Source organism: Myxocyprinus asiaticus, chromosome 5 (genome assembly GCF_019703515.2).
Source record: "Myxocyprinus asiaticus isolate MX2 ecotype Aquarium Trade chromosome 5, UBuf_Myxa_2, whole genome shotgun sequence".
Lineage (NCBI taxonomy): Eukaryota > Metazoa > Chordata > Actinopteri > Cypriniformes > Catostomidae > Myxocyprinus > Myxocyprinus asiaticus.
Window position 1 is genome coordinate 19,843,841 of NC_059348.1, and position 8,510 is coordinate 19,852,350.

The following is an 8,510-nucleotide window of genomic DNA, read 5'->3' on the forward strand; positions in this document are numbered from 1 at the left end:
ACACACACACACACACACACACACACACACAAATAAATAATAGGAAATATATACAGAAAAATAGTACAGTTGTGAGTGTGATGCCTTAATTATATATTCTGCAATATCACAAAAAATATTTTAGATGTTTTAGATATCACTGTCATGATTATAGTGAAACAACAAATAAGCTCTTTTATGATTAATGAGAAATGTATATAAACTCAGCCTGTGTATGCAGTATTTGTGACCCATAACTAAGCTTTTCAACGAAATAATGAAACTGTCCCTCCTTCCCTCAAAGAAACCCTGTGTAAGCTGTATCTGAATGTTATGGGAAAATTGAATTTCTATAACCTTTAACCTCATTCAAAATTAATGGTGTATCATAATTAATAAGTACAAGGTTCAGTTCTTCATCTTATGTTGAAAGTACACAATACATTACTCCACATACTTACATGTTGTAATGCACATAATAAAACCACTGAACTTGCCTAACCACAGCACTAACACTTTATTCAGTCAATGAACAAATAAGAATTAAATGTGATATGGAAATTTTCAGCAATGTTCATAATTATTTAATGTACCTTAAAGTAGCTTATAGTAGCAATAAAGTAGCTGTTTTGAGTCATCTCTGAAATTGCTGGCATTCCCCTGTTGTCAGGCACATTTTCAGCTATATCAGCTAATATTTGTAAAAGGGAGGTGAAAACCCCAGATGGCAATTCAGTGTGTTGCATAACTTCTTAAACTGACAGCATGAGTTCTACTATGACACAATTTGTTCAGACCAGTTGTGATGAGTTTGTGACTTGATTACAATAATTGCTCAAAGGATAAAGTTGATTGACATTTTTATCCAAAGCAGCTTTCAAAAGAGTAACATAAGCATTTTGTCATGCAAAAGTCAACAATAACATTATCGCACTGCCAAATTCCCAGAATAGCTAGCATGGAAGTGCAGAAGAGACAGACAATGAAAGTTTTTTTATTATTAAATAATTAAATAGTAAGTGCCATTAGGCTCTGCCATAGACTGGATTTATGGCAGAATGTCATAAATATTCCTGGAATGTCATTTGGTCCAATTATTCACCACAGGATGTTGGTAGAGAGTGGTTATGGGTGTATTGTAGAGAACTGGCATCTGATGTTTAGAAGTGTCTCCGACAGCCAGGGACTAGAGGCTGTGGCACGTGCTGGCCTAGAGGTAAAAGGACAGATACTATCAAGGCAAATAGTTAATGTTAAGCAAAGATAATTTGCAGCTTCATTTACATCAACTGAAGATACTGTAAGTGGAGGGAAGGGATGCAGAGAGTGTAGAAGGGAAGCGAGTGGGGGAGAGAGAGAACCGAGGTTACGGCGGAAGGAAAACATAGGTGGATGAGTGGTAGGGAAGAAGGAAGAATGCCAGGGAAATGAATGAATAAATGAAATGGTCAGAGATATGCAAAGGAGTAACAAGAGGATTGCTGGAGAAACAGTAATGTATAAGAATGAGATCTAGCTATTTTCCTGCACTGTGTTTTGCTGGGGTGTGCATTCTTGTATAGTCAAATGAGATCAGAAGAGTTAGATCATTTCCCCGTTCGGGCGAAGGTACTGCCATCACAGAAGAGCTGCCGCAACAGTACCTACCCGAGCACTGTCTACCTAAATAAGTTCACATACTGAGAACTGTTTTTCCAGCTGTTAATTTGGAGCCTTCTTAACTCACAATACAACTCCTTTAGTGTGCAGTCTAGTTCCAGGGTCCTTTTATATAGTGCCCTGACAGAGTCTGTTTCCACCTGAACAAATAAATATAATCGTTACAAATTTTCTGTAGGTTAATCAAATCACAGAAAGTGGCATTAGTTCGTACAAACACAGGACTGACTGTAATTTATGTAAAGGGATTAAAGCATTACTGTGTTCACATTCCTTCTGGAAGAACATGCAGTCAGCCTTTTTTAATTAAAACATTTAATAAATAAGAAGTCATGCATTACACACATACCCAGTGTCACTTGCTTGGAGGAGCCAGCACCAGGGTCAGAATGTGCAGCATCTTGAACCCCATCCATGATCGGCCACCCCTTATAACCACTCAGAGCCAACTCCTCCGCCACAGTGTATTCCCAGTTTCACATTTTTCACACTTTTCTGTTTGCTGCAAACATGTGTTTGTGATAAAATGTACACACAAAAAGAATAATAATAAATAAAATAAAAAAGGTTGTGGAAAATACTCACCACTTTGAATTATATTTTGATATTTTGTCTTGATCTGCTGCCAAGAACATTTGGAGTTGGGCTTGCATCTAAAAATAATGAAGATTAAGCTTTCTTAGGGCATACATACAAATTCCTCATTAACCACATTTATAGCATAATACCATTGTAATTACCAGTTTGTAACCTAAAAAAAAAGTCCTCGTAAACCACTTAAACCTGCCCACAAACTGCCCATATATATTACTGACACACACACACACACACACACACACACACACACACACACACACACACAGCATATTACATTAATATACAGTATAATTTATTTGTTTAACTTACACATGAGCACAATCAGCAATCTTTCTCCAACAGTTCTCTCTTGCTTTGGCAGCAGAAACAGTATTACTCCATGCCTGTAATACATTTTTGTATTCTTCGTATTTGTGCATGATTATTTCCTGTTCCTCAGCGGAGAAATAAACTGATCTCGCTCTCTCCATTTTGAACGCAACTGGTTGTTCGGTGCCGACGTCACGCTTTTATGTGCACGCGCTCGTGGACTAATCATAGCTTAAGGCTCAAAGCCTGAGTTGACAGAGAAAGTTGATGAGCAGCGTCATGGTACCAATAAAGCCTGATTGGATTGGTTTTGTCAACTCGAAACTAATCCCGTAACCCTGAGTTTGTTCAACTACCATCATGGTACAGGCCCCTGGTCTCATTGAATGAACATTACAATACAATTTTTTGCAGACTGACTTGTACGTGCTGCTTTCAATGTTTTGCTGAAGTTTCCTGGTGAAATGAACACTAGAGGTGCTACAACAACTGTGTGGTTTAATCATTGTCACATAAATCACAAGTACAATTGCTGATTTTGATTTAAAAAAATATTTTTCACTCTATTACTCACCCTCCGCTATGTTATTATATCAAAACACTTTTACTTTAGCGCATGATTTGAAAAAAGAAACTGGCTGCAGTTCGAGTCCAGCCAAAGACACACGAAAGTGAAAGTGGCATAGAAGCAATACAAAATGACATGGTTGCTTCAGTTAATGTGTTTTCTTTTTTATTTCGAATTTCATTTTAAAACACTGTCGGTTAAGGTTTATCTTCATTTATCTTTTCGGACACTATTGGTCAGGTTTAGGGTAAAGTTTTAGGTTGGGGATGTACGTTTTACTTGTTACAGTTTTTCACAATTGCTAAGACACATTTCTTGAAACCACCCATTTTCTCACAACTTTAAACAACTTAAGACTCTTCTGGCAAAATCAAACAATCGCCTCAAAACCATTTCCTCTGTGCTCAAAATCAATGCTTTCACATCATACACACAGCCAGTCAATATATAAAAACTACAGAGCATTCATTAGACACTACATCAGAAAATGGAGAACACAGCACCCAGGACATGTAGTTACAGATTTTTTTATTGTATATAGTAAACGCATTTTGCAATTATAAAAAAGAAAAAAGTATAGTAATCACAACTTAGTACAGCGAATATTTTGTATACTGTAAGTACTGCAAGTAATACAGTATTGAATGTCTGTATATTCAGCACTTGCATACTGTAAAAATACAGAAGTCCAACTGCTTTAAATGAAAATGAGACACTGTTCATTACGTCAAAGTGTACATTGTCTTCAACAACTCTTTGCTGTATTTCACACAGTTGGATTGCATTGTTCTTTTGAAGGACCATATCAACAATGAGAGCCTCTTGCTGTCGGGAGAACATAGCAGTCCTTCCACCCTCATGTGGTAGTCTTGCAATTCTACAAAAAGGGAAAATGTACTTACAAATGTATACATACAGTATACGCACAGTATATGTAAACTGTTGAATGGTAAGAAAGGTTTTATTTTTTTCCCCCAGTCCCCTTTCTATTGACAAAGTGATGTACTGAATCAAATGTACAGTATACAGTAAACTTTCCATAACCAAAATACAACAAATAGAAACAATTACCTGTTCTCATCTCTGAATGTCCTGATTATGGTGGCCACAGAGAATCTGCTCGAATTAGGATGTACTCTTTGTCGTGCTTCCCTCATTGTCATTCCATGAACAGAATTTAATCTGAAATTACTGTTCTTGGTCTTACTCTTCCTCGTACTCTTCCTCCTCTGCCTCTCAGATTGCTTCCATCCATTGTTGGTATCAACATTCAACGCACCTGTGCCACCTGTGCACTCTGAACTGGCTCGTATTTTGTACAATTGGTTTGATCACATCATTAAAAAAAATTGTGAACAATTTTGAGTCGTTGTGTGTAAACAATGGCAACTGTGTTGTGTTTAACTTTTGCCACCCATGTTTACCATTTTGCAACACAAGTGCATCACAGTGCAACTTGTATTTTAGTGAGTGAGAATGTGTTTAGAGTTTTGCAAAAAGATTGGATGAGATTTGCAAATGGTGTCTAATTACCTGCACTTGTTTAAGGTTTTGCCAAAAGAGTGATTGATTTGACAAAAGGGTTTAGGCCATTGAGCATTTGGTTCAGAGAATGGGGTTTAGTGTTTTAGCAATAAAAAAAGAAAAAAAGAATCCCACCGCTGTACATTTCACTTGAAAACTGCAGCCAAACGTGTAATGAAGCACACAATTTCAGTATTGCAAAAATGTTACAATGCTCACGTAAATTTCATGGGATCAGGCTGCATATTTTCTATATCTCTAGAAAAGAAATTTCCTGATTAACACCACAGACATTGTATAAGCCCTTCTCATTCTTTCAGAGAAACAGGGTGAATTGTTAGAATGTAGCAGGTACTGGGCTTCAGTGCCAGACAATCAGTTAAGTCCCAGCAGTCTGTAAAATGGTGGAAATAAAGACATAAGACAAAGGTGCATGTGTGGTCAGCTCCGGTCTTGCTGGGTTATATGTTTCTTTTCTCTTTTGAAATGTTCAGCAAAAATAAAAAAAATACACATTTTGTGTCAAAAAGAATCACAATAAATCATTATTACAGTTTCAGTCTCTTTCTTTGCATTACATTAGCATTTAGCATTACAATACAAGCTTTCACTCATTTGGATTCACAGATTAATGATATCAATCAGTTTCTCAACATCAACTCTTACATGTTTTACCCATTTTAGACCATTTGTTTGTGTTTTAAAGTGTATATAACATTACTTGAATGGATATAAACATATATTGAAAAGCATTAAGCTCAGACAAAGCTAATGAGGTACACATGCACTCCAATCGCGGGTAAACATTTGCGTCATCAGTACTTATCACATAATGATCACAAGCATGTATACTCTAAACATCCATGTGCATGAAGATGTAAAGCAATCTTCTGACCTGTAAAATTGTGGAAATAAAGACACAAGACAAAGGTGCATGTGTGGTCAGCTCCGGTCTTGCTGGGTTATGAAGAGCAAATGCAGCAGACCCTTCGCAACACACCATGCTTACACAACGCCCTCTGCCTGTCTGGCAAACCCACCAAGTGTAGTGAAAACACTCTTGTTATTAATTGTAGCAATTAATGAAAACTCTGACAACATTTGTATTAATGTAAATTAATTTAGAAGTATTATACCAGTTGTGATGCACCTATAATTGGGGTGTCACAAGAACTGCTGACTGATTGTGGTGTCCAACTTCATTTCCCACAACGTGCCACAAGGTTCATTCTGCTAAGGTCAGGTCAGGAGTATTGGCGTTATCATTAATTGTGAACACAGAGGAGTTGATGATGGAAGTGATGTGGATGGAGAGGGACCCCAAACCCCTGGCAGCTCTGTCTAAACACGTGAGAGATGTTTTCTCATTGGGGGAGTGGATGATAAAGGTGGGGGAGTGGAGGCAGAATGAACCGCTGATCAAAACTGCAATTTGAAGTAAATGTCAGAGGTGGATTGATTTATGGGACAAAGGAGGTGGGGTGCACCATCTGTTTTCTGGGCAGTCATGGCCCCAGCATAATCCAAAGATGATACCTGCACTGCAGTTCTCTTGCTGTCCCGTTTGAGTACAATTACTATAGTATTATCGTAGCAGTTAGTAATAATGGGACACTAAAGAAGAGAGGAGGATTGAGTTTAAAACCCAGGATGAGAATCAAACATATGATTTCAAACAGGATGCTACTTCTTAAACTGTGCTTCGATGTGGGTTCTAAATCTTCGCTCTGTGTTTAAGTCTTATAAGATATGTAAAGTTCCTGTTGTATATGTCTACCTGTCAGGGTGTTTTGGTTTGTTGTATTGGTGTGGGTGTTATGAAAAGAGAAATATGTCAAACAAAGAAACAAAAAAACAAATCTTGACAGCTGTACAACAAAGGATATTTTAACAGTTTCAAAATTCCCTTTTTTTTCATTCAGACACATTTCAAAATAAGATAAAATAAATAAATAAAATAAAATATTACAAATAATAAATAAATAAAATGTTACAAGTGTAATTTCAGCAAGAGCTTGTTCGTCTATTCCCGTCAATCATATCGCTGTAAAAACAAAAACTGGCAGCTGTGGTTGCCAGAATAATTATGTAAAAAATACAGTAAAAATGTAAACTTTACAGAACAACCTGTAAATTTTACAGTTTAAAACTGTTGTTTTGTAAGGTATATTTTATGGTGCAATACTGTCGTTTATATTATTAAATGACAAACTTAATATATTAACCTTCTGAAACTGTAAAAATCTGCTTTTCTGTCATGGATGCAGAGACAGGACACAAACACAGAGGTAAAAAAACAGGGAATTTATTAAATAAAAAAGTAAAGGGAACTCCCATAAGGGGGAAAAACCATAAACATAAACTACCCCTAAGGGGAAAAAACAAAGGAAATATAATTCAGGCTGGGGCAGGGGAAACAGGAAACAGGACAGACCGGACTGAGGTAGGGATGGGAATGAAAAACAGGACCAACAGACTAACAAGTCGGGGCCGACTGGAATGTTAAAGATTTTCGTTGGGCGCTGGCAGTAGCAGGGGAACAGCCTCCGTGGCCATGGGCACTGTCAGTGACTGAGGAGTGGGCGCCCTCGTCCTCAGGATGGGATGAAGATTGAAGTCCCCCTAGGCACAGGCTGTGATGTTCTCCTCCCATTTCAGGGCAAGCCTGACTGCCTCGGGAAACTCTGCATCCTCACCTTGTTCTGGGACAATGGATCTAATGGGCTCGTTCAAACCTGCCCAAAAGTGATCGATTAGGCAGGTCTGATTGTATCACAGACCCGAGGAAAATGATAAAAATTCAAGGGCATACCCACACACGGACTTATCAAAGCTGCTTAACCAGCGCTGCGTGCTGGCGGCCAGTTGAAAAAAAATCTCCGCTGGGGTCCATCTTGGCTAATTCATAATGTCAGGAATAGAGAGGCTCAGGACCCAAACGCAGAGTTAAAATAAATTAATTTATTAATATAAACAAAAGGGAAAAAAATCAAACCAAAACTCCCATAAGGGAGAAAAACATAAACTACACTGAAGGGGGGAAAATAAAGGAAATATAATCCAGGCCAGGGCAGGGGAAACAGGAAACAGGACCGACTGGACCGAGGTAGTGACGGGAATAAAAAACAGGGCCAACAGACCAACAAGACGGGACCAACTGGAACATTAAAGACCGACTGGATACACAAGCACACAAGACTGGAAACAAGACGAACTGGCCCTGGACAGCACACATGAGAAGACTAAAATAGGGAGAGAAATCAAACGGGTTAACATGGGACACATGAGGCAAATGAACTAATAATAAGCAAACAAGGAGGCAGGGTATGACGTAAGACAGACAGACACTCGGTGATATAGATACAAAACAAAGCCATGTGCTCTCACAAGGCAACAAAACACCCAAATGACATGAGCGCACATCGCCAAGACAATAAGGCAATATACGCCCATGCCAACCGACAAACAAGACGAGAGAATGCATAGCAACGCCAAACAAAGCGATGCCACACATTCTCACACAAAACGAAACCTGAGCGTACATCGTGAGGCAAATGACACCTGATGCATGCAACGGGGACAAAAACAAGACAGGACACCTGTGTGAGAGTTCGGCCACACACACACCCAACACCTTAGACTGAAGTGACCGAATCTCAGCACAACATGAAGACAGCACATACGCCACCGTTAATCTTAAGTATACTCTAAACATCACAGTACAAAACCTTAATCTTGTCAATAAAATCTTGGTAAAAACCAAAAGCCAATGCCATTTTCTTGTATTGTCTGCTTCTGATACTGTAATGCATACAGTTTCATGGTATAATACAGAAAACTACAACTTCATAGTATGGAACCTGTTCCCTGTCTG

At 38.3% G+C, this 8,510-nt stretch overlaps 1 long non-coding RNA gene across 1 annotated transcript; it reads right to left on the reverse strand.

Annotated features, from left to right (window-relative positions):
- Window positions 1–1,050: 1,050 nt before the first annotated feature.
- LOC127441491 (uncharacterized) lies at window positions 1,051–2,290 on the reverse strand. The gene is made up of 4 exons (XR_007897316.1): window positions 2,224–2,290; window positions 1,988–2,140; window positions 1,706–1,778; window positions 1,051–1,189 (listed from the first exon to the last, which is right to left on the reverse strand). It is a non-coding gene; the product is annotated as an uncharacterized LOC127441491 (long non-coding RNA).
- Window positions 2,291–8,510: the final 6,220 nt, after the last annotated feature.